We start from the raw sequence: 27304 nt of genomic DNA, 5'->3' as shown, positions 1-27304 counted from the left end.
ATTTTTATTTGGAATCATACTACATAAGGTAGGATGCCCTTGATTATGAAGGTGATGTGAAATTGCTATTAATAATAGAAACATAGAGACCATTCACTTTCATGTAATAAAATGATGGGCTTGTCCAAATTTGAGTATCCACTTTTCTCATGTTTAAGCTGTTTTCATTTCTTCGCATGTACCTTGAAAGCATTTAAATCACAGACTTTACCTTGCCCCTGATTATGAAGGTGATGTTAAATTGCTGCCTCTGTTAATCCTTGGAATGTTTAAATGAATGTTCTGTAATTGATGGATCAAAGTGTCCGTGACCCATAGCCCTGTACTTTCCCTTTGCTGCCAGTTCTCACGTTAGGTAAGAAGACATCATTCAGGATTTTCCTGAGAGTATAAATAGTTCTATTGTGTAACCCCTGTTAGTAGCACATGCGTAAATTAGTGAAGCAAAATAAAGATATTGTGACAGGTTTAGTTGAAAGATCGCATTGGGCTCTGACCTCCTTCCTGGTGCACGTTTATAAGCATTTGATGAAATGATTAAACCCTAAGGTGTAATGTTATTACTTTCTGCTGTGGTGCAATTTGTGTGGTAATGGTTATTAGTGTTATTTTAATGTTGATTTTTTTATATATAATTTTTTTAAGTTAAAGATGGTTTGAGGTATATTTAAACAGACAAACTTGGGGCACCTGGGTGGCTCAGTTGGTTAGCGTCTGCCTTCAGGTCAGGTCATGATCTCAGAGTCCTGGGATTTAGCTGAGCAGGGAGCCTGCTTCTCTCTCTCATTCTCCCTCTGTTCTCTCTCTTTGTCTCAAATAAAGAAATAAAATCTTAAAAAGACAAAAACACAGCAACCTCCGGTCTTGGTAGTGAATTATCTTTTTAGGGGCAGCAGGGAAAGACCTTCTAAGAATGGGCCACAGATCTCACTCTTACAAGTTCATGTGCTATCTTAAGTATTTAGATATAAAATTGGATATGGATTTGATTCTTTAAAGGTACTCTACCTACATATTTTTTAAGTTATCTTTTTATCTTTCTCCCTAATGATAAAGTCACATTCATTAACCTTTTTGTCTTTGTACCATGAGAAGTTTTGACTTGGCACCCTTCATTGTAAGAGGACAGCTATCCAAATAACTAAAATTTAAGGTAAATCAAAGGAGATCAATTCTGATTTGAATGATCTGTGAAGCTATCCTGAATAAGAGGATAATTTACTTGAGGCTTGAAGAGGAGTATATTGAGTAGGCAGAAAGGAAAAGTATTCAGAAGGAAAACCCTGCTCTCTCGTTGGTGGGTGAGAAATTGGTTCAGATTCGTGGTTTGACTCAGAGGGACTCACATGCATGATGAAGTTGGAAAGGTCAGCAGGGATCATTCATTAACTGCTGGGTTAAGAAGTTGGCCTTCGGGGACCCTGGGTGGCTCAGCGGTTTAGTGCCTGCCTTTGGAGTCCCGGATCGAGTCCCACATTGGGCTCCCAGCATGGAGCCTGCTTCTCCCTCCTCCTGTGTCTCTACCTCTCTCTCTCTCTCTCTCTCTCTCTCTCTCTCTCATAAATAAATAAATAAATAAATAAATAAATAAATAAATAAATCTTTTTAAAAATATTAAAAAATAAAAAAGAAGTTGGCCTTCATTGAGCTAGAAGTTTTTGGAAGGTCTTTGACGAGGTAAATGCCCTGATTTCTGTGCTTCTTGAGTAATATTAATCTGACAGCAGATATGAGGCTCCTTTAGAGGCATGAGAAACAGGAAGGTAATACTATATGAAAGAAGAGGTGATGGGTGTAAACAAGTCATTGAAAGATTCACTAGGAATTAGTGAATGGCTGGTGTATTAGTTTGCTAGGGCTGCCTAATAAAGTCCCACAGGCCAACTAGGTTAACAGAAGTTTATTTTCTTGCAGTTCTGGAGGTTGGAAATCTGAGATCAGGGTGCCAGTAGAGTTGGCTTATCCTGAGACCTCTTGCTTGACTTGCAGGTGGCCATCTTCTCCCTGTGTCTTCATAGTATCTCCCTCTCTGCATCTGTCTTGATCTCCTTTTCTTAGGAATCACTTTGGATTAGGGCTCATGCTGATGACTTCATTGTAATTTAATTCTCTTTAAGAACCCTTTGTCCAAGTACACTTTTCTGATACCGGTTGTCCTTAGGTCTTCAGCATATGAATTTGGGTGGGAGAGGGCAATTCAGCCCATAACACCTGGATAGAGGGGCCAGGGAGAACCAGAAGTAGAGGTTTAGCAGATTGGGAAATTGGTGGAAGCTGGATTTTTATAGAGAGAGTTAAGTCTGGCTTTACATGAAAAGAATCACTCTTCTGAAAGCCCCATGCACCTGCCATGTTGTTCAGCTTGGGCTAGCCTGCTGACAAATGAGAGGCTACATGGAACACAAAACTAAATATCCTGCTGGCTTACTTTCTCCCAAGACAACATGGAAGCTATAGGTTAGACCTCGTTTTAATCAGAGCCTCAGCAGCCTTATTCTCTTTTACCTTTATAAAATATTATTTATTAATTCTACTCTCACCTGGTGGAGTAGAGAATTTGGCCTTTCCCAAAGAGAGGTCTGGCCTTTATACTCCACTTCTGGGTGAGGTAGCTTCTAGCTCTTTGGAATTTCCCAAGTGATGGAAGTATCTCATTAAATGTCATGAATGGCCCCTTTGGGCCATGTGGTGTCAGCCCAACCTCTGGGGAGTGGTGCTAGAGACTGAATTCAGCCACATGGGCAACCAGTGAAGGCCATATAAAGAGGCCCCAGTGGAACTCTGGACACTGGAATTTGGGTGAACTTCTCCAGTTGATAAATAGTCTGTGCATATTGTCACAGGTTGCTGCCCGGAGGATAGAACTATCATCTTGATGACAGTGGAAACTTTGCATCTGGAACTCTCCCAGACTCTGTCTTATGTATCTCTTCATTTGGCTGATTCTGCCTATCATTTCCCATAAAAAGCCTTAACTGTGAGTTTAATAGCTTTCTGTGAGTTCTGTAAGTCCTTTCAGTGGCGTATTAAAGGTTAGAGTGGTTTGGGTTGAACTGGCAGATGATGTCATGGTGAGGATAGTCTTGGGGACTCTGCCCTTAGACTTTGCAGTTTGGCTAACTGTAGAACAAATAAAACTCCAGGTTTTTATATACTTTGAAGGAATTTTAAGAAGCTGGTTCTTTAGAGAGTGGCTTTCATTATATTATTGATTTTTTTTTTCAGTGCTACCTGCTAGACTGAGCTTCCTAAAACATTGTATTTTTGAATTGCAGTGAGTTCGTTAGCTTCATACCTAGGAAGTGATCGTGCCATGGTTCTAAGAGTTGCTTACCATCTTTGAAGGCACTGAAATTACTCAGTGGAACTTTGTTTCTCCTTATAGATTTGGCCATCGCAGGTAATCATGGTGGCTTTTATCTTTTGCAAGGCAGTATAGTATCTCCTTTTCATTCATGGCAGAGCTGATCTCGGCCATCCCATTTAGACAACAGGCTCTGAAGGACTTTGAGGAGGATTTAGTTAATTTTATCTAATGGAAGATTTCATTTGGTTGTATTTCGGTTATAGGAGAGAGAAGCTTTTTGAATTGCAATTTCAGGGGCGATATTATACACCTGATAGGGAGTCACACAAAATCACTGTAAAGAGAAAGAAAGCTAAGAGCATTTGAAAGCCTCACATGATAAACACCAGTCACATTGATGCATCCTGCCAGGATAGCTAATGGAATTATTTTAGGGATGCTTAAATATTAACTCACACTTGAGTCCTTCAGTTTATAGTTTTGGCAGGAAACCATTAAAACACTTTAGATTTAATGGAATTTTTTTCCCTATTTAATCAACGTGTCATTCATTCAGAGAGCTCCTCTATGACATGCCCTCTGAGTTCTGAATACACAGCCATGAGGAAACAGGTAGGATCTTACCAGTATGGAACTCAGAGTCCATCAGAGAAAGGAGGAAGACAGAATTTTTAAATAAAGTGCTTTTTAAAAATTCCAAAGTTAGTTCTAGTACGATGGGATACCTATGTCCCCAATAAGTTATTAAAAATACTATTACTATTCTTTTCAGTAGGGATTAACCAATTTGGAGATTAAGAATATGTGCTGTTTATTATCCAGCAAGAACTTTTACCCCACAATAGCTTTAAAATTTTAGCCCCAAACCCCAAATCACTTAGCAAATCCACCATTTTTTTACATCTAGCTTTTTTTTTTTTTTTTAAGATTTTATTTATTTATTGAGATGACAATAATGAGAGAGACCCACAGAGAGAGAGGCAGAGACACAGGCAGACACAGGCAGAGGGAGAAGCAGGCTCCATGCAGGCAACCTGATGTGGGACTCAATCCCAGGTCTCCAGGATCAGGCCCTGGGCTGAAGGAGGTGCTAAACCACTGAGCCACCCGGGCTGCCCTACATCTAGCTTTTATTAAAAAGTTAACCTTTATTTTTCCCAGTCTAACTAGAAACGATCACTTTTAGCAGTTCCAATTGCTTCTATCATCCTTTGTTGTTATCTGTTAAATAGAACAATTTGTGGTGCTAGTTCCTAGTTTTGTGTCACATACCTCAGTGTACTGAGGATTATGCTCCATGTTAATCATTATTTTCTACCTGATAGGTAATTAATTCAACAAAATCCACATTGAATGTTACATAGATAGTACTTAGCACAGGTCTAGTACAAGGTAAATGCTCACTGAATAATCAGTTTTATTATTTGTATTATTATATATATTGTGATAATATTTTATTATGTCCAACTCAAGTTATACAACTGTGCCACAAGCGAAATTTCTGTTTTTGTTTCCAGACGAAATCTGCATGATGTTAAATCCCCCTCTGAAACAAAACAAAACAAAAAATACAATAGAAAGAGTTCTTATCCTCAGGGAGCTCCTAGCCCAGCTGGATACAGGGTATGAAGCCCTGGAGACAGAGGGCACAGTGAGGCACAGGGCAGAGGCCTGCAGGGGTTCTAGTTCTTGATCCCTATCAGAATCAGACCTGTTTGGGTGGATTAGAGCTGTGCACCACATCTGCCAAAAGGAAGCATTGTTATCCGTGTGTTTTGTACATATGAGCTTTTTTTAAATATAAAAACAAATATTAAGTACATGTCAAAGAAATGTAGAATATTTTTTTTTAATTTTTTTATTTATTTATAATAGTCACAGAGAGAAAGAGAGAGAGAGGCAGAGACATAGGCAGAGGGAGAAGCAGGCTCCATGCACTGGGAGCCCGATGTGGGTTCGATCCCGGGTCTCCAGGATTGTGCCCTGGGCCAAAGGCAGGCGCCAAACCGCTGCGCCACCCAGGGATCCCGAAATGTAGAATATTTTTAAGGTGATAGAAACCTTGTGAAGATAATACAATATCAAACAAATGAAAAGCATTTCATTTATTTATTTTTAAAGATTTTTATTGATTTATTGACAGAAAGCCAGAGAATACAAGCAGGGGGTAGCAGCAGAGGGAGAGAGAGAAACAGGCTCCCCACTGAGCAGGGAGCCCAATGTGGGGCTCTATCCCAGGACCCTGGGATCATGACCCAAGCTGAAGGCAGGCGCTTAACTGACTGAGCCACCCAGGCGCCCCAAATGAAAAGCATTTTAAGGACAATTGATATTTCTTTTCCACGCTGTCTTAAATAACAAAGTGGCCCATTTCTACCTTCCATAAAGGAGAAAGTATGCATGTGGGAAGTGACATAGGTCTGTTGAAAATATTTTTGGAATCCTTTCGTTAGAGGTGTAACATTTCAACTTGGCTTCAGTTTCTTTGGAAGATAAAGCACTTGTAAAGGAGTATGATTCTATGAGATCGTACATGAACACTAGTAATACTCCTTTGTGTGCCCGACTTTAGAAGGGTTTTCACTTTTATCCTTGAACGAAGTTGTTGAAGCCCAACTTATAAATTTAGGCTCATGGAAGAAGCCTGGGTTATCCTTACAACGTATTAAGAGATTAGTTACCCTGTGGAAAAAGTTTGGGTGATTTTAGAGTATCTGTGGAATGCTATGCAAAACTCTTAGAGATAAAATGGATTTTGTAAGTATTAGCATACATTCAAAGTTTTCTTCAGTGTAAAACCCTTTAACTTTAAAATGTTTTTGGTTTTATTAGGTTTTCACTTTGACTGATGTAGGGGTGTAAAAGTTTTCCCTTTGTCTAGGTTCTTTGGCTGGTCGAATAATTAAATTGATATAAAACCAATTAACAGAAGAAAACAACTCAAAGTATAGTAATGTGTATACACAAGAGACCTGGAGAAAGTGAATAACTCTTCAAAATGGTCAAAACCATCTCTTTAAATACCATCTTCAGCTAATGACAAAAGATGTTGGAAACATAGAATCAATTATGGGAGCTCAGTAAACATGGGTCAGGTTGTTATGCAGATTCAAGTTATTGTCTTCACCATTAATAAGAGTTTCTAGAGGTTGAGTCATTCCCTCCTCTTCCTGATACAGCAAGGGAGACACTTGTACAAATGGAGGTTTCCTTTATATGCATGTCACTATCCCTTGTATGTGTCAGGGTCTCTTTACAAAGACCACTTCTGTTTGGTTTGCAGAGTTTCTCATGTTGTTGCCAGTTTCTTAAAAATAATCCTTATGCCAGAAAGACGTGTTTTGGGGTGGCAAATTCTATTCCTGTATACCGGCAGTGTGTTTTGTTTCTCTTTTGGGTGGATAATTTTAATAGCTATCCTGCAAACGAATTAGTGAAGCTGAGAATGACATGCCAGTGGTATCAGCAGGTGTTTCTCATGTTCTCTGTAATTACACGTGGGATCATGGATAGTTTTAAGCAACAGTGTTTAAAGATCCTGCTTAATTGGCTGTAAAATAATTAAATAAGGTTTTGGCTGGCAAATTTATAATTCTGTTAGATGCGTAAGCAGTGCGCCTGAATGTCAATGTGACTTCAATTTGGAAATATTAGATTAATAGAACTAATTGTACTGCAGGTACAAAGTTTACTCTGATTAATAGTCTTAAAACTTTTCTAGAAGTTTAGCCAAGTAAATTTATGTTACTTACCTTTTACTTTTAATTAAACCTTTCTTCAAAAGTTTGAGCTGTTCAATTTTGCGCTGTTTCTCTTTCTGGTTTCTCCAGTGGAGCTCTGGCAATTTTTTGGTGACTCTAGCTGCCTTATTGAATAACTGGCCTTATCAAAAGGATTAAAATTATATATTGTTGTATATGCATTTGTAGCTGCAGCTGACAGGTACCCTGCACATCGTCTCTAACACTTATTGATGTCTGCTTATAACCTACTTTAGTGCTGCGTGAATGGCTCTGATAGACCAAATGTACATGATAAATGTTTTATCTCTGATTCTCATTGATCAATTTCTAAATGATCAAATGGTTTATCTCAGTAAGACACTAATTCACATTGATCAAATTCTAAATGACCAAGTTGACTTGGTTTCTGCTGAACACAAATTATATTAAAACAACATTACTTGAACATGCTGTCTTTTCTAATGCAGGAGTTATGTTACCAGCAGTTACATTATAACTGGAGTTATTGTATTATAAAGATGTCTCCTTCATAATGAAAAGTTTACACAAGAAGAAAAGAATGCGATATTGCAGGAAGAACAGGGCTTTGAGCAAGGATTTGGGCTTTTACTAACTAATTAAATTCTGCATTTGTATTGGGCCCTCCTTCCCCTTTTTTTAATTTGAAAGGCTGTGAGCAGGAAGTATAGCAGCTGCACTGGTGACATTTTATTCCCTAAGGTCCTTGGAGCCAAGTAACATCTTGATTATTCAGTGAGAGATTTAGTAACCAAAGAGGCAAAATTCTAGTTAAAGTAAATATACCTGTACCCTTTGTGTATAAACTTGGTTTCAATAGCCTACTTAGAAGTTTAGGGTTATTTGTTGTGGGGTTTTTGTTTTGTTTTGTTTTGATTTTAAATCAGCTCACCTGTGTCAACTGGCATAGTATTTCAAACCCTCTAGAGTTTGTCATGTGTTGCCAGTGGAGGATCTCAGTTCTGAAATTGAGAAATAATGTTTATGAGCTGAAGAATATACGTTGTAAAGGAAGCTGATGGCAAATACACATTTGGCTGAAACAGTCTTGGTTATTTAGAACAACCAATTCCTCAGGCAGGTTATTTATTACATCTTTGGCTTGTCTCTTCCATCTGTAATATGTAAATTATAACTGCCACTCTCTTTAGGGCATCCAAGCTGAGAAAGTCTAAAATTTAAAAAAGAAAGAAAAGAAAGTTGTCATTGTGCCTCATCTAAAAATGGTTGTAAGTAGCTGTTTTATGCATTCTAAGACATTGGCTGCCATCTTAAGTATGTCCTGGTTGGTGTGGCAGCCCTTTGGTACTTCATCAGGGGATGTGTACAGGGTAGTCTGACACCTCTCTATCCCCCAAATCCCACCCACCTCCAACCACAGATTAGTTCCAAGTAAAGTGAGATCTGCTTTGGAATGCACCAATACTTGACAACATTTCTATGATAGGCATTTAAAATTGGTTAGATTTGCCAAAGAGACCTGAGGTGATTAATGCTTTGTTCCAATTCCTTAAAATCAGAGCCCTGCTAATCAGATCTCAGTTACTTAGTTTCTTTTTATTACTTGGTTTGGATCTCTATATTTAGTCTGTGCAGGGTCTTCTGAGAAAACAGAAGCAAATGGCAAGAAACATTAACATTACTTGGGAGTTAGCTTTTATCTGCACTCTCTTCTCTGCTTCTTAAACTGTTCCTCACGGTATTCCTCTCAGTTCAGAGATGTCTGCAGAAAGGGGCAGGGCAGGGTGGCAACGTTAATTGGAACACAGGGCCCCAAAGGGCAGGTGCAGGGGTATAAATCACAGGATGGTCTGTTTCACAAAAAAAAAAAAAAGAACACCAACTGCGGCTCACATGAACATCTGCAGTTGGTCACAAGATCAAGAGAGGAAGAAGTTGCTTCAGCAACTTAGGTCAACATGAGTATGTAAAGGAACCTGGAGTGGTGACACAAGCTTCCAAAGATCCAGTCCAGTTAGCCACATCCTGTCCATCCTTTTTTTTTTTTTTTTTTTTTTCTTTCATCCTGTCCATCCTATCCATGCCCCAAACTCTTCCCTGTCCCAGCTGTGGTAGTCAGGGTTGGTTTGTGTTGCTTTGGACATCTTCTTCACTTTATTTAACCTATTTCTGTGTTACATGTAAATTATCCTAACCAATATTGCTGTAGCTGTTAGGTTTGTGGCCATAAGCTCCTGAATTCATGGTTTGTTCCACATGAGATAACAAATTGTTCTGTTTTCCCCTACAAGAACATTAGCATTGAACTTTTTTCCTTAATCAATACAATCCATTAAGCATCTAGCATACCCTACATGGTTATATGAAATATTAATTGCACAGTGTTAGATAAATGGAGATCCTGCCAGAATTATAGCTTGTTTCTTTCCTTGTATCATAGTATTTAAAATGAAAACATTTGGAATTCTAGAGTGCATGGTATTTTGGAATTTGTTTACTGATCCTTGCTTATTTGAGTAATTAACCGTACAGCTCATTGTTCCCCAAAGCTATTTCTAACTGGGACTAGGAAGGGTTTCTTTCTTGCTCATTTGGACTAGAGTTCCTTTACATTTTAAAGGATCCAGTAGAAAATAATTTTTGATTTTCCTTTGATGTTTTCAAAGATAAGAAAAAGTTATTTTGCTTTTTGAGTGCCGCTCCGCTGCAGGTAGAAAGGAGAGAACCTTGTAGGAGGGTCAATCAGAGTTAATTATTGTCTGACTGACCTGCCACATTTTAAAATGTCCAGGAAGAGTTCTAGGATGTAGATTTTTAATTTTTTCCTTTTGTCAAAGTTACAGAGTTAACCGTCTTAAAAATTGTGCCATCATTATCTACACATAAAAATGATAGCTGTCAGGATGGTCTCTGGGAAGTTGTATAAGTTCGTCCATATTGTGAGATCCAGTTATGTGTTATCACTCCACAATGTGGCAAACCTACTCCAAATACTATCAGGCCTCCTTGCCTCCAACCAGATAATTATAGATGTCTGTGGTCACCCACCCTGCGTGGGATAAAACCATGGTAGTAAAATTGAAACCAGAACTTCTAGGGTAATTGTACTTAAACATATATTTCCATAGCTCATTGGAAATTATAATTTATAATGAGATATCTCATGGTTTCAATCTATCAAGGGTTCCCATTGCTGACCCTCTTCAATTTTTTTAAGATATAGGCAAACAAACTAAAAAGTTGATAAATTGATCCTTACCATAATTTAAAATTTCTATTCATCTAAAAACACCATTAAGAAAATGTTTTTAAATGGGCAAAAGATTTGAACAGACACTTCAAAGGAAGCTATAAGGATGGCCATTAGCACATGAAAGTGCTAATAACATCATTAGTTACTAGGAAAATGTGAATTTAAAATGTTGGAATGCTGAAAACCAAAAGGACCGAGGGTACTAATTGTTTGAAAGGATGTGGATAAACGGGAATTTTCCTCCTTTGCTAATAGAGTTATAAAATGGCAGCCACTTTAGAAAAAGTCTGGCAAATTTCTTTTAAGTTTAAACATACGTTTGCTCTATGCCTCAGCAATTCTAGTCCTAGGTATTTCTCCAAGAGGAAAGAAAATATACATCCACAAAAAAATTTGTACACATATGTTCGTGTCAGGCTTATTCGTAGTTGTCAAAAACCGGAAACAACCCAAATGGCCTAGAGAATGGATAAACAACTTGTGGTATATTCATACAGTGGAATAGAATACTATTCAGCAGTTTAAGAAAAAAGCAAACTATTGATACATGTAGTAACATGGATGAATCAGAGAAACCTATTAAGCAAAAAAAAAGCCAAGCACATACTATATGCTTCCATTTGTTTGATTTCATGTAAATGCAATTCAACAGTAGGAAAAGTTAGTCTGTAATGACAGAAATCAGAATAGTTGATGGGGAGAGAGGGGCAATTTGATTGGAAAGGGATACAAACTTTCTAAGGCGCTGGGAGTATTGCTTTCTGGATAATAGTTATACAGACATATGCAATTTTTACTACAATATGTACACTTAAGATTGGTGCTTTTTTTAAAAAATATTGATTATACTTAAAATACCCTAAATTTATTGTGAATTAATTTTAATTAGGAAAAAATGCTCAAAATATTAGGAGTTGCCCAACTTCTAACTGTAATTTGCCTGAGGTAAAAATAAGCGTTTCTTCAATTTAATCAGTCTTAAGAAACTTATGATTATTAATTGTATTCCTAATCATATTTTTCATCATTCAATATGTTTCAATGCTATAGAAATATAGGAGTAAATCTTGCTTTTATTTATTTTCTTAAGAATTAGTCTTTTTCTGTCCTCATTAAGTTACATTTGCCAATCATATACTCTCTTCCTCATTAGCTGAGAGTCTTACAGATAGACCTAGCTACATTTTGAAAGTTATTTTTGATAAAGGGATTTTGAAGGCAATATTTAACATTTATACAGTAACACTGGTACTTTTTAATATAATAATCTTAGGCAGCCGTTTGTTCATACTGTGTATTTCGTCCTGGCAAAATGCTTCAGAACTTGTAAAAGCTTGCATCTTGGCCCTTCCCTACATGTTGAAATGAAAGCACACATGTTCCCATGTTCAAGTGTCGCCAAGCATCCCCAACTTGCTCACATGGCTGCCTTAAGCTGTTTCCTCTGCTTCTCATTCAGTAGCCAGCAGTTAAATTGCCGTGTTCCTTTTGTGAGCATGTATGTCTAAATGCTAGTAATTAACTATGTCCCTTGAAAATTGATAGATATGCTCATTAAGGGGAGTTCTTGCTCTTGGCTCCTCTCAGAAGTCACCTCTGCCACCGTTTTGGGGATGAAGCTGGCAAGAAACGCTGTGTAGTGATACATCTGGCTTTGTACTCTTTGCAAGGACACAAACCTCCTCTTTCAGTATGTTAAATATGCTTCTTTGTAGGGATCTTAAGTACAAAGAAGTCAGCTGTTTGCCAATTACAGTATTAACACAAGAAAGACTAAGGCTGCTGGCTGTTGTGTGGTGGGTTTTTTTGTTTTTTGTTTTTTCTTTTTTTGTGCTGCCATTTGCACTTTGTTTTGTTCTCTGGTGCTGCTGAGATGACATGCATATCTGTTTGTGAGACATACCCACCTAGTGGAGACTCTGAAGTCCACCAGCCTGCCACTGGTAGAGATCTCAGCAAAGCTGACTGTGTGAGAGGCCCATTCTGCGTGGCTTATGATGGGGATTTTGAAGGTAGCATACACCTGTTTCTGCCTTCAGGATGAAAAATGAATTGCCAATTACTGTAGACATGTTCAGACATGACACTTCATATGGTAGAAGCTTGCTTAGCCAGCATTATGCTGGGCCCCCAACTATGAACCATAAGTTCTGAAAAAGGGGTGTGTTGGCAAGGAGCAGAAGAGAGAAGGGCCTCCATCCTTAATCCATTAACTACTTTTTGTGCTTGTGCAGGCTGTAGGCAGGAGGTCAGTGCCTCTCACCTTTGTTTCCCCAAGCAGAGCCCTTGAACAAGATAAAGCGATCAAAGCCCGGTGCCAGCACATCCTCACTGTCTCATTACTTTGCTAGCTGCATGCCCAGGTGCTGCTGTTTTCCGCATCAGGCTTCACTGATACACATTCATAACACCTCCATCACAGCTCATTGGGCACTGCTCATAATTAACCGGTTCTTTTCATGATCATGTTCTCTCCAATACAAAAGACGCTAGTATAAAGAAGAAAATAACACTGCTGGATATACACTGAGTCTTTCAGACATCTGGGTAGTTGACAAGCAGCAGGAAGCAAATGTGTAGTCAGTACTTAAATAATTCATAGTTTTGGTTTGGGGAGGTGAGTGTTGTTGGTTTGTTTGGCACATTTTTAAAGTCTTTGAATCTGAGATACTGGATTTTTGCCAACAGACCAATTTCATTGGCGCCCTTGTCTTGGACTTCCTTTCAGTTTGCAGATTATGACACACTGTCCTCATTTATTTGGATTTTTTCCCCCAGTGCAGAGTTTAGTGACCTCTATTTATTTTGAGAGATTATTAATATGACAGTCTTGCTTTAGAGAATTCTAATCATCGTTAAAATCAACAAAGGGGGGATCCCTGGGTGGCGCAGCGGTTTGGCGCCTGCCTTTGGCCCAGGGCGCGATCCTGGAGACCCGGGATCGAATCCCACGTCGGGCTCCCGGTGCATGGAGCCTGCTTCTCCCTCTGCCTGTGTCTCTGCCTCTCTCTCTCTCTGTGACTATCATAAATAAATAAAAATTTAAAAAAAAAAAAAAAAATTTAAAAAAAAAAAAATCAACAAAGGGTCTTCCCTACCCATCAAGGGTCTTCGATGCTCCATGCCCTGTGGGAGCTGGAAATACAGAAATAAAAGTTTGAGTCCCTGCCCTCAGAGATCTTATACTTGTTGAGCTCATTAGCTGTGCTATAGAGGTGTCAAAACCTCATACAGAGGGTATAACTGTAACATTTGCTCAAGAAAAACTGTTGAGTATCTCCTATCTGATAAATTCTATGTGATTTTTATAAACAGGGTGTATAGAAATGAAGAGGACACCATCCCTGCCTGACTTCAGAACACTTGCAGAATATAATGGGGGAGGCAGATTAATACAAAAGTGACTCAAGTGTGGCAATTGCTAATATAAAGGTAAAACAAAATGCTGTAGGAATAAGGAAGGGAATCTGGATTACAGGAAGAGGTGACTGACATAGGGTGGGTCTTTTCACTTTGAAATTCTCATAAGGTAAGAAGAGGGAGAATAAGAATAGCTTTCCATTAAGAGAGAATCAGATGCTGGAAGTGGTTGGGATGAATATGGAGGGCATTGTGATGGAATAGCGGGCCAGAAAAGAAGATTAGGGTCAGACTTTATGTGCCATGTTGTGAAAGGAAGAGTTATTAACACTTGAGAGTGAGGATGTGAGGATTTGGCCAAAAATTTCTATCCACTTGAAAATATTTTTTTCCTATCCTCTGTCTCTGTTTCGCATGATTCTCACCATGGAATTATGCCTCTTCAGTTGGTCATTGTTTCTAGACATCTTCTGCTGAATATACAACCATGATGTTTGGTGCCTATGTATGTGTGTGTTTATTATAATCACAGCTTATTATACCCTATGAGTTACTATTATTTTAACATTAATATCCATTCAAAAATAAGCACATGTTAACTCATCATAGTATTACCTCTCAGCAGGGCTTTGAGAGATTGGGACAGGAAAGAGCAGTTGTGATTGAAAGGGTAGGGAAGAGAGAATTCAAGAAAGGTTTGGTTCATGGGATCCTGTGTAGGGAAATCCTAGGGCATTTTTGCAGAAAAAGAATCTTTTCAGATAAAGGGACACCAAAAGCTAGTATGCTGGTTCCTCATTTTAGCACTGTCCCTAGAGACCATGTCGTGCACGGGATCATCTTTTAACTGAGACGGTATAATGGTGAACTTTTAAAGATATTCCTAGCCATGATCTCTTTGAATGACATCCTTAAAAATGACATTCTAAAAAAAGGCATCCTAAAAAAAATTCATTATGATACTAAATTCTGCATGTTGTTGCAAAGAATGTGTTAAAAGCAAATTTTATATGGTTTATTAAGATATGGGCTATCTGGGTGCATGACTTTTGGTTTATGCCTAACTATGATTACATGCACCCAAGATGTATAAAACTAGTTCCTATATTGCTAGTTCACGTAATAAGATCCTAGTATTATTATTGAATGAATATTTAAGAACCTTTTTTCCTTCCCATTACATTTTGTGATCAACTTTTGCCTTTGATATCCTTCCTAGAGGCTTAGTGTAGTGAAAAGAACATGAAATTAATAAATGCTATTGGATTTTTAAAAATTATCAAGGTTGTACTTTCTTTTTTTTTCTTTTCTTTTCTTTTCCTTTCTTTCTTTTTCTTTCTTTCTTTTCTTTCTTTCCTTTTCTTTCTTTCTTTCTTTCTTTCTCTCTCTCTCTCTCTCTCTCTCTCTCTGTCTCTCTCCTCTTTCTCTTTCTCTCTTTCTCTTCCTTCGTTCCTTCCTTCCTTCCCTCCCTTCCTTCCTCCCTCCCTTCCTCCCTCCCTCCTTCCTTCCTTCCTTCCTTTGGTAACAAGGCCAATAATGTGGAATTGCAATTTGAGAGTCATCCTTCCACATTAATAAAAAATAGATTGTTTTAGTCTTAAAAAAATTATGCTATATATATTCTCTTTAACATCCATTCCTCCTTTGTCAACACTTATAATTCCAACTCATCCTTCTAAAGCTGCATATTATTCCGTGGCATAGATCTATCAGAATTCATGGAGCCCATCCCCTATTGCCAGGCACTTAGGTTGTGTTTCAAATTATTTGGGTTTTTTGACAAGTAAAAACAAAAAACAACTGTTTGCTGCAGTGAAACAAATTTGTATATAAATCTTTAGGAAGTGGTACTTTTGTTCCCATAACATGGGTAGAGTTTGAATCATGACCAGTCCTTCTAATCATGTGGCATTGTGCTGCCCTTTGCTGATGTAGGAAATATTTATGGGATAATAACTCATTGGGTTGTTATAAGGGGTGATGAACAATATAGGTAAATTTCTGGGCATAAAGTAGGCATTCACCCCAATACAGGATCAATTTCTGCACAGATCTAGTGGGGTTAGAATTGGTAGAGCCTAGGTTACGTAACTTTAGAGGTTTTATTACAGTGTGAATCTAAATCTGACCTCCCAAGTGTCTCTCTCCTTGAAGAAAAGGAAAACTCATTTTGTGAAAATTTTCAGCTTTTTTGACTTGTGTAATTTAAAAATATTACATTTTGGCACAACCTTTAGAGTTTTTGCTGCTGGTTTGTAATTCCCTAGAGGTGAATTGAAAAGATTAGTGGTAGAACTTTTTCCATTAACTCTGGGAAAAACTACGGAGCAAAAAATTGTCCTTTGGCAGAAATGTCAATCCATACCTCTTCTGAAGCATTTGGAAACTGAAGCACTGAGAAGCTGATTTAATAGGAGAATTGAAAACCAAAACGTATACACATCTTCACCTTTCCTAACTGATGACAAGACAAATGAAAAATATACTCTCAGAACTTGGTGATGGAGAGAAAATAGGATCATTGCTCCAGAGAGTGCATTAAGGCTAGATCTGTAAAAGATCTGAGTGCTAGGCTTTTGGCCATGTTCTTCAGAAAGTCGATCTGTCCTTGTTAATGATACATCTATTTGTACTTCGTACCATAAAATCCCCCTTTTGTATAATGGAGTCTCTAGGAAGTAGTTTTAAGAAAAAGAGAATGTTTAATAATGCTACAGATTTTGCTACAGCAACTACCAAGAAAATATGCTCATTTTCTCTTGTTTGTGGTTCTTGGTCTCCCGGGGTTCTGTGCGCCCCCTCCCCACCCCTAGGACTTCTCTTAATTATTCCTTCCATTCCATAATGTCAATGTAGCTATAATGAAATGGTGAATATCCACATCAGCAGAAATTTTACTGGCTCTCATCTTTATAGATATCCTTCACATAATGCAGTAGGGTTGTTCTATCAAGTTATCTCTCCCCCATGCTTGTATTTCTACATCTGTGAAAGGTGATAATCACAGAGATGCTGTAGATGAATTAAATGAAGGCTATTCTTGTTTTTGGCACACCTCAGGCTGTTAATATTTAGCTAATTAGTATAGTCCTCAATAGTTCAAGTTTCTGTTGAGTGAATTTCATGTGTTTTTAAATTGATGTCCATCATATAATTCAATATATATATCTCTTGGTGGTAATCCTTGGACATATAAACCTGCATTTGAGAATATACCATGCCTTTTAAAATATGTGTTTAAAGACATGTTTTCTGTCAAATCATTAACCAACAGTTAGTGACACTACTCAAAATAATAATCATATTTTAATATGCCAGGATGTACATAATTTAGTTAGAAATGCATATGAGAAGTTGTGCTTGGATAAGTGCTATTGCTTATAATATAGTTTTCATCTAATAACTTGTCTTACCTTTAGGTTATTCATATTAATTTGAGATTGCACACACTTATAAGTTGGTTATCTATAACGAATGAACAAAATTCTTCCTAAAGTTTCTTCTGAAGTCACTTGCTTGGCATTTGGACTGTAATTTTTTCCAGAAATAAAAAAGACACCTGTGGTTAAGTGTCTAGGTGAGTCCACAAAAGCCTGTTTAACCCCTGTATATTTGTAGTTAAGAATGAAAGACTGGAAGCTGGAGTATGTGGAAAGGAAAAGAAGCTAAAAGGAAAATTAAAAACAATAGTGCATTTGCTTGTGCGTGTGTATTTAACTACGTTTGGGATTTTAAAAGCTAATCTAACTTATAACCTTGCTTCTGTGAAAAAAGTGTAGATCCATGTAGAGGGTGAAACAGGAATATAGAAACCTGGAGAGAATAGCGTGCGTGTCCTCTCTCTTTCTCCTGTCCCTTTGGTAGCTTTCAAACTTTTTTTTAGGTGAGGGTAGGGCAGTAAGTGGGATCCTGTTTTAAAATAAAATCGTGGGTGGAATCATAATACTTACAAATAGTAATATGCTCTTTTTAAAGATATAAATGTAATTTTAAGCTTATTCACAGTCTTTGCTAATTATCAGGAAAACAAAGAGACTTATTTTCATGAACACAACATTTGAAAGTAGGAGCAAAGGGCAATGGCTCTGCAGCCTTAGATCAGCCTCAGCAGCCATATATTATATATTACATAATATATAATAACTTACAATATTAAAGCACAATATAAACATAACCTTTGACACAACCTCACCCTCATCTCTTGCGGTAGTCTTTCATGGACTTCGGAGTTATTCATTAAAGAGAGAACATGTCTTAACACCTTTGTGCTTCTGCAGGTTTGCTCTCACAGCACACCTTCACCATCTCCTGCTGGTAAACTCCGTTCGTTGTCAAGACTTGTCTTATATGTTAGTGTCTCTGAAGGCTCCCTTGAAGATTCCCTTTCCCCCCTACCTCCCCAAAAGACCACAATTAATTGCTCCCTCTGTGTTGTATCACTCAAGCCCGTTATGGTCCAGTTTGAGTCGTCGTTGCCTGGGCCCCTGGCTCCCTTTCTAAAATAGGAACTGGGTTCCTTAGGGGCATGAGCTGTGTCTTAGCCACCTTTATAGCATACTGCTCTTAACAGGTGTTCAGTTAGTATCAATATTGTTATTTACTAAATTGATTTAAACTCTTATAAAGAGTTTTAAAAGCTTTTCAGCTTCTATTCTTCAGGATATTTTTACTTGAGAAGGGACCTTGAATTTACATTAAAAGAAACCCTTGTGTAAAAAGCTAAGTAAGAATTTTAGACTCTGGGGGTTTGAAGGGTCTATTACCAAGGTTGTGTAATCTAATTTCAGTATGTGAATCTCCTTCCCAGTTGAAATGAAACCTTCTTGAGGGCAGGAACTGTGTTTTATTCTGTTTAAAGGTCCCCAGCACCTAGCACAGGTATTGCATATAGTGAGTACATGCTGAAAAAAGTTCCTTTAGCAAATTAGGGGACTCTGGCTATGTGACATCTGTCTAGCTTTAATGGTTTGCTTTATCTAGTGGTTGGTATTCTTTATTACAGGCTATTAATACAGAGCTGATTTTTGTTAGACACTAGCTAATTGCCAGAGTTTATCGCCAATATATGCCAGAGAGAAAGCAAGCATTTCTCTTGACAGTATCAATAGGGTAGTTAAGATTATAGCAAGATTCAAAATACAGTGGAGTATTATTTATTAGTTTAAGGTTTGTCATTAGTTGGAAATTCCTTCAGTTCAGATTTCCAAATCAGTCTGAATTTTTGTTAAAGAAGATATTCAAGAACTTCCTGACCTTTACTATTTTTGAGGACTGTTTTTTGGCTCTGTGAATGTAGATAGATTTATATATTTTCCCATTACTACAGTGTGTCTCATTAACATTTTCTAGTTGAACTTGGAAACATGACATCTTCAAGTCAGGTAGCTCTCTACCAAGAAAGCCAATTAAATACTTCATAAGAAGTTATCTTATGAAAGTCAACTTGCTTTCCCCATAAGATCTCTATTGTCTGCCATACAAGTCTGTATTAAACTTGATTATAGGCATTTTCTGATCAAGGTGCTGATGGAACAAAGGCATAGAGAAGAGAATTCCTATATACTTTAAGAGAAGAATAGGAGCCATTTCTTTTTCTGGCTCAATTAAAACTATACTGATTGTTAAGTCCTACTGACCCTCGTGGATTGCTGCTTTGCACGAATTACTTGCAGCCCCACTGTAATGTGGAGCAGTCTCGCCACATCATGGACACGTTTACTAGGATAGATAACAGCTAAGGTTCAGTGTTAACTTTTATTGTCAGGCAGGCTGTATAAGAAACTATCTGGCATCAAAACAGTATGGTACTGGCATAAAAACAGACAAATAGACCAGTGGAATAGAATCAGTAGCCCAGAAATAAACCACATCATATACGGTCAACTAATATTTGACAAGAGAGCCAAGAATACTCAGTGAAGAAAAGACAGTCTCTTTAATAAATGGTGCTGGGATAATGGGATAGTCTCATATAGAAGAATGAAACTAGACCCATATCTTAAGCCACTCAGAAAAATTAACTGTAATTGATTAAAGACTTAAATGTAATACCTGCATTCATGAAAATCCTAGAAGAAAACATAGGAATAAATCTCTTTGACAAAGGTTTTGGTAATGATTTTTTTAGATTATACCTAAAGAATAAGCAACAAAATAAAAAGCAAGTGGACTTCCATCAAACTGAAAAGCTTCTGCATGGCAAAAGAAACCATCAACAAAGTGAAAAGATAGTCTATGGAATGCAAAAAAGTATTTGCAAAACATGTATCTAATAAGAGGCTAATATCCAAAATACATTAAAGAACTCATAACCTCAGTAGCAAAAAAACAACCCAATTAAAAAATTAGCAAAGGACCTCAAAAGACATTTCTCCAAGGAAAGTAGACAAGGCTCAGCATCATCAGGGACGTGCAAATTGAAACCACAATGAAATACCACCTCATGCCTGTTAGAGTGGCCATCACCAAAAAGACAAGAGATTACAAATGCTGGTGAGGATATGGAGGAAAGAGAACCCTTGTGCACTCTGGGTGGGATTGTAAAATGGTGCAGCCACTGTGGAGAACAGCGTGGAGGTTCCTTGAAGAATTAAGAATAGAAAACCATATGATCCAGCAATTCCATTTCTGGGGATATTTCAAAGGAAACAACATGGAAGCAGTCTTAAGTGTCCATTGGTGGACAAATGTAGAAAGTTATAATATGTGTGTATGTATATAAGTATACATAATTCATCCATTAAAAAGAGGAAATCGTACCATTTATGGCAACTCAGATGGACCCTGAAGGAAATATGCTAAGTGAAGTAAGTTAGAGAAAGACAAATATTGATTTCACATATTTGTGGGATCTGAAAAAAAATAAACAACTTTATAGGGAAAGAGATAAGACCTGTGGCTACCAGGAATAGGGGAAGGAGAAACTAGAGCAAAGTAGACAAAGGTACAAACCTCTAGTTGCAAGATAAATAAGTACAACATGATAACAACAGCTGACACTGCTGTGTGATGCACAGTTCAAGTTGTTAAGAGGGTAGATCCTAAGCGTCCTCATCACAAGGAGAAAATATTTTGCCCCTTCTTTACTTCTTTCCTTTTATTGTATCTATGTGAGAAGGTGGATGTTATCCGAAGCCCCCGTGGTCATCACTTCACAACATACGTAAATCAAACTGTCACTCTGTACGCCTTAAACTTACACAGCGATGTACGTCAGTTATTTCTCCATAAAACCAGGGGAATAAAAGAAACTGGTTTGGCTTTTGCTTTGTTTTATGAAAAAGGTTCCCGCATAAAGAAGATATCACATAAAACACACTGTGGCAGCAGTGTTATTAGATGCAGTTGTAAGTATAGCAAGTAATGACTAATTAGGCTTATTATCTTCTTGCCACATTCTGTACTTCTGATGGGGGGGGGGGCCCTCTTAGCAATACAGTATCTTCTTTGCTTTCACTTGGGATTAGCATGTTTCTCCAAAGGTTTCCTCTTAACAGTGGCGAGCAGTGTGATGCTGGTCGTCTAAGAGGGGATCATTAAGTAGTCGACTTGATGGTTCAGTTATCCCACAGTGACAGCATCGAGTAATTACCTATTGGTTTTGCCTCAGGGCGCACGTGCGTGCAGCCTCTCCCACACAAACTCCATAGATGGAAGGACTCTGAAATTCTGGCTCCTGAATATCGGCAATAGCTCCAAGTAGTAGCAGGTGGCTCTTCTGGAAAATGGCACCTATAGCTTCTTGCTCAATAGGACTTTTGTCCCCAAGGAGAATAGTCATTACTCTGCCTTGGTTTTTTAGTTTCAATGCACTTTGGTATGGCGGAGTGTCTTTTATGCTGCAAAAACTTTCCTTTCCTTTGAAATCTTTGTTTGGTCTTTCAAGTTCCAGTTGCGTCTTAATATGCACGACAGGCAGCTGTGTTTTCCTTTAAGCAAATATAATTGTGGGGGAAAGCGTCTCTGTTTATCCCATGGACAAATACATTATGGGTAATGCCAAAAAAAAAAAAAAAGCTTGGGACCCCAGAAAAAAATACGTAAATCTTTTCAATTCTCTCTGAAGCAGATAAGCGCTGCCCTTTATATGGCTGCCTCCTGCACTAGCATTTTCTTTAGAGCCAGCAGCTGTGGGGGACCAGGGACAAACATGCACAGGAGAGATGGCCACCTTTCCTTCACTTCCCACGTACAGACAGAGATGCACTGTGTCTCTTCTGGATTCTGTCCATTTTCCAGGCAGTCATATTTCTAGTCATTAGAATCTACTTCCACTTGAGAAATTATTTTTGAGGCCTTTGTGTGCCATTTATTGAATGAACTTCAGGCAACATTTTGCTGTTTTCTGCTCTTCTGTTGACTTGTTTGTCCAGAGAGAGCCTTCCTTGTGAGTGTGTAAGATGATCCTCCTTTAAGCTATGGAATGAGAAAATATAGGCAGAAGCATATATGTGTTATCGTTGGGAGCAGAATGTGAGCCTGGCCCAGCAGGTTGCATCTAATAGCTTCTTGTTGCCTGGAAGGCTTCCCATTCCTGGAATGGCCCGGAGCTATCAGGCAGGCCCCTGTCATAAAGCAGCAAGCACAGCAGCAGCTGGGGGAGAATTACATTTGGCCCACAATGGCAGGCAGGAAGACCGTGCCCAGGAAGTCCCACTCTCTGAGGCGGAGGGAGCCAAATTATGAAGGTTGGATGGAGATGGTGTCATTAAAGGCTTTCTGGAGAGAGAGAGCAATTGTATTGGAAGCCAAATGATTGGTATGTTAACATATGGGGTAGGTACTCCTCAAATGCTCATACAGGTGATTTAGTGACTGTCATGAAACTTTCTTTAAAATGCGTACTTTTTAAAAAAAAAAAAAAGTGTAAATGCTGAATCTGAACCTCCTATCAGCTTTGAAAACAAGCATAGTTAAGCTCCAGCTTGAACACTGATAGGAGTCTACTACTCCTCTCCAGGAAGGAAAGAAATAGACTGGGCCCAGATGGTTTTTCCTGGTTTTGCTCCTGTTTTAGAGGGATGTGGAATGAGTCAGAAAGGGGTGGTACCTGGTCTCTTGCTTACTTTCAGAAGCCTTGGATTTTATATAGCAAAGGGCTAATTGGAAGAAAGCTAGGCCTCTTGTGAATTCCAACATCACGGAATACTCAACCTTAACTACAGGATCTAGGAAAGTGCAAAACCAAGAGGGTTGCACCCCGTGCTAAAGCTAGAATGCTGAGGCAAACTTAGAGCAAGGGAACACAAAAAAATTTGGTTTCAGGAACCAACCCCAGCTGACTGGTAGTGACCTCCTTGCAGCATGTTGTTGAGAAGGGTTCTGAGGCTATATAACAAGGCTCAGCCTGGAGTGTCATGATTGAGTAGTGATGTCCAGCATTGGCATGAGCAATGAGAGAGTTGGCATATTTCCTTTATATTTGCTGCCCCTGCTTTAGAAGCATATATAAAAACCTCTGTTGACGCCCTGATTGACAGTGCCTAAACTAGAAATAAGAAGGTGGAGGGGAGGGCAGCCCGGGTGGCTCAGTGGTTTAGCACCACCTTCAGCCCAGGGCCTGATCCTGGAAACCCGAGATCAAGTCCCATGTCAGGCTCCCTGCATGGAGCCTGCTCCTCCCTCTACCTGTGTCTCTGCTTCTCTCTCTTCTCTCTCTCTCTCTCTCTCTCTCTCTCTCTCTCTCTCTCTCTCTCGGTCTCTCATGAATAAATAAAATCTTTAAAATAAAAAGATTTTTTTTTAAAAAAAAAAAAAAAGGAAGGTGGAGGGGAAGGAGCAAGAAAGCCTGCAATTTTAATATCTTTTCTCAAAAAAAAATTTTTTTTCCTCTGTTCTGTTTTCACCTTTTCTCCTACCAGCAGGTTTGTGAAATGAAATACCACAAAACAGGTCTCTTTATTTTGTTACCTCTTGTCCTGACGTGGCTCCTCGTAGGAGAGCCCATTTCTCTTGCCTCATTTTAGCTACCTGAGCACCAGTGAAACTGTGACTGGCATTTGCAGGGACCTAAGAAATAAGTAGGATAGAAACAACTGTTGGTAAAATGTCCTTAATGTTCAGTCCTATCTGCCATTTTCTTTGTAGTGAATAGGAGAATATATTAACATTCCACTTAGATTAGCATTTGTAATACATGCAAAGATATTAACCTTCAGTGCATTTCTGAAATAGTGTCTCCTGAGCAGAATCCTTAGTTTTCTAGTAGGGAAATAAGACTTGAATCAAATGACCTCTTTCCTAAATACTGAAAGAAGTAAAGCTCCTATCTCTTAAATGATTCTTCCTTCAGTCTGAATATTGGCACTTATTGCTGATATCGAAGATCTCAAAGTGGTAAAAAATTTACAGTATTTGGTAGAAACAAATATTATACTTGATTTATCATTGTTTTCAGGGGCTCCTTTGTGGCCAGTCAGTTAAGCGTCTGACTCTCAATCTCAGCTCAGGGCTTGCTTGATCTCTGGGTCATGAATTCGAGGCCCACGTTGGGTTTCACACTGGGTATAGAGTGTACTTTAAAAAAATTTTACTTTTCGTAAAAGCCTCAGTGCTTTATTTCTCTAATTGTGATAAATTATCTAATTTATTCAACTTGGATGACCACACCAGCTATTCAGACCTGAAACTGAAATTATAAGCCTGAACAGTACTTAAGATCTTCCTCTTTTAGGACTCTTCAGTCCTAATTCCAGCTGGAGTTGCTGGCCAGGTAATCAGGCAGTTTTTGACAGTTTACACTGATCAAATTAGGCAGATAAGTCTAAAATTTCTACTTCTTAACATGCTATATAGCCATAGCCATTATATACTTCTTACCATGATGTGAAATTATATATATATAAACTCTAAATTGGCAAAACTCTAAATTTTATAAGCTTTCTACATCATAAATTAGTCATGTGCAACTAATTTCTGAGCAGTAATCAATCCACAGATATGTATTATGTTTTTTAGTTTAGTTTTGTTTTTGTATAGAGATCTGGATATCTCATTTATCCTTCACAAGAGCTACTCATTTAGTCATAGGGAAGACCATTTCTAATTTCTAATCTGGGTTTTCTTTGCAATCCAATATTAGAATCCTTCTGGCCATCCTTTCCCCCCGTCCCAGTGTGTGGATTGTGCTCCAACAACGTTAGAGTCAATGCTGTCAACTGCCCATCGATTTCAAACCATTTGAAAATGAAATCATAGTTCGTAGTCTCATGTTTCTCCCTGCTCTTGAGTGTCCTTTGGTGGTAAAAGTTTTTGAGGGTGCGGTGGGAGAACAGATCTCACAGCATGAATAAACTGAAAAGTTATCCAACATTTTTAATTAACACTGGCACTTCTAGGCTTCCTGCTGAGGACTGCCAGCTTGACTTTACAAAATGACATTTATGACACTAAAGATACAGAAGCTCCCTGGAAGAGGCTGAAAACCAGTTTCTGGCCTGTTTGAATACTGGTTTAATGGTAATAGAACTTTAGCTGTGTGGTGTTGATTATTCTTGAAATGCCCAACTTGTTTTAGGCAAGCTTTTGCTACTATTAAAGCAAATTAAAGCAGTTTGCCACCAATTCTGTGGAGTTCCCCTCACTGCCTCATCACAGGTAGCAGCCCTGCCACCAGCAGTGGGCAAATCTGTGCCAAGTGTAATTACTTCAAATACAATTCCAGTTATTCAAAGGGAGGACTGTTGCTCCCTGTGAGAACGTAGTTGAGAAAAGAAAAGATATATAGATTTATGTTAATTATATACCCCATGCTGGAGGTTTGATTTTAACATGAGTGCAGCCTTTTAATCCCTTTATCAAAATACATGCAGGAACCCTATTTTGCCACCACCTGAACACTTTGTGGGCATCTTCAAGTTGTATGAACAGTTAGCAGCTCTCACATGGGTTAGATTCTAAAACTTGTTTTTTAAGTTGATTGTTTGAAAGTGGAACTTTGTTTAGCTTTGGAAATAAGGCGATAACTAACAAGTTCTCAGAATAACTTGCTTAACTTTATTAGACAGTAAAATATTGATAATATTCATATTTATTAAAATCTTACTATGTGGGCAGCCCTGGTGGCGCAGCGGTTTAGCACTGCCTTTGGCCTGGGGTGTGATCCTGGAGACCCGGGATTGAGTCCCACGTCAGACTCCCTGCATGGAGCCAATTCTCCCTCTGCTGTGTCTCTGCCCCTCTGTCTCTCTGTCTCTATGAATAAATAAATAAATAGTCTTTAAAAATTTTTCATTAAAAAAAAAATCTTACTATGTGCCAGGTATTATGTTTAGGGCTTAAACATTACCTTACTAATCTTTACAGCAATCTTAAATAGTGGGAACAGTGAAAATGTCGCACCTTGGGGAGATTAAGCACCAAGTAGGAAGTGGAACCCAGACATGCACATAACATGTCTTAGATATCCGATCCTGTGTTAACCATCACCAACAACAAGCTAAAATATAAGCAGTGGCTTTATATAGAACCTAACTGACTTTGATTATGCTCCTTTATTGGAGAATCCATTTTTGGTCCAGTTTGTATGCTGGAAACCTTGGTCTTCCCAACACAGTCTGGCCACTCTTCCTCACATGTCTACCTTATTCTCTTCCCCTCACACACAGGCTCATACAGTGGCAGTGAGGAGCAGGGAGGGTTGCCCTGTCGCTGCACAGCAGAAGGTCTAAGCAGGCTGTGGTGTTTGACAGTGCTGTACCAGGCACTGGGAATACAGTGGTAGACTAAACAGACATGAGCCCTGGTGTCTACCAGCTTGTAGTCTAATGGGAAGAATGACTAGTTACTCCAATTACTTGATGTTGTAGTCATGCAGGTGCTATGAGAGCAAATTACCTGGGCAGCCACTGTAAGAGATCAGAGGTGACCTCCGGTACGCTCAAATTTGAAGGTTGAAGAAGCAGGCGTTAGGAGGAGTACAGAGGGAGGGCATTTAAGCAGCAAGACCAGCCTGTGTTGAGACCCCGAGGAAGGAGCACGCTTCCCTGGGGATTCTGAAAGCATGTAGGAAAGCATAGTGGACAGAGTTGAGGCTGGAGTTGGTGGCAGTGGCTACATCCTTTGGGACCTTCTAGGCCGTAAGTAGTATTTTGAAGTTTATCCCAAGAGTTGTAGGAAGTATTGGAAGGATTAGAGTTACAACCTGGAAACTATGGGTTTAAAAGGGGCACTCCAGTTTGATTGATAACGAATGGCAGTAGAGGTGAGGGTGGGGGAGTCTGAATGGAACCCAGGCAACTGGGTTATTTTTGAGATATTCCAGACAGTGGTCATGGTGGCCTGAACTGGAATAATGATAGTGGTAATGGAGAGAAATAGGTCGATTTCCAGATCCTAGATTAGAAGTTTAATTGGCAAGATCTGGGGACAGATTGTATATTGAGAGACTACCTGACTTTGGAGGGTTCATTTACTGAAATGGGGAAGAAAGAACAAATTGGGTGTATAGGAGGGAATTAAGAGTTCTTTTTAAACATGCAGCACCTGTAAAACCTTCCTTGTAAATAGCAGTGGGCTGTTGCCTGTAAGTAGGCAGAGCTAGGGATAAAAATTGGCTTGCTGTCAGCACACAGGTGGCATTAAAGCTATGAGAATGGTTGAGATGATGATGGAGAGAGTATAAAGGGAGAAGAACAGAGAGAAACATCCAGAATATGATCCTGA

General features: G+C 38.6%; 1 protein-coding gene across 2 annotated transcripts in view; it reads left to right on the top strand.

Moving 5' to 3' along the window:
- Positions 1-27304, top strand: part of CHCHD3 (coiled-coil-helix-coiled-coil-helix domain containing 3) — a 277973-nt gene that overhangs the window by 223254 nt on the left and 27415 nt on the right. The gene's annotated exons all lie outside the window — the stretch shown is intronic.

Source organism: Canis lupus, chromosome 18 (assembly GCF_048164855.1).
Source record: "Canis lupus baileyi chromosome 18, mCanLup2.hap1, whole genome shotgun sequence".
Lineage (NCBI taxonomy): Eukaryota > Metazoa > Chordata > Mammalia > Carnivora > Canidae > Canis > Canis lupus.
The sequence above is the reverse complement of the archived record's forward strand: the minus strand, read 5'-3'. Positions and strand labels throughout refer to the sequence as shown.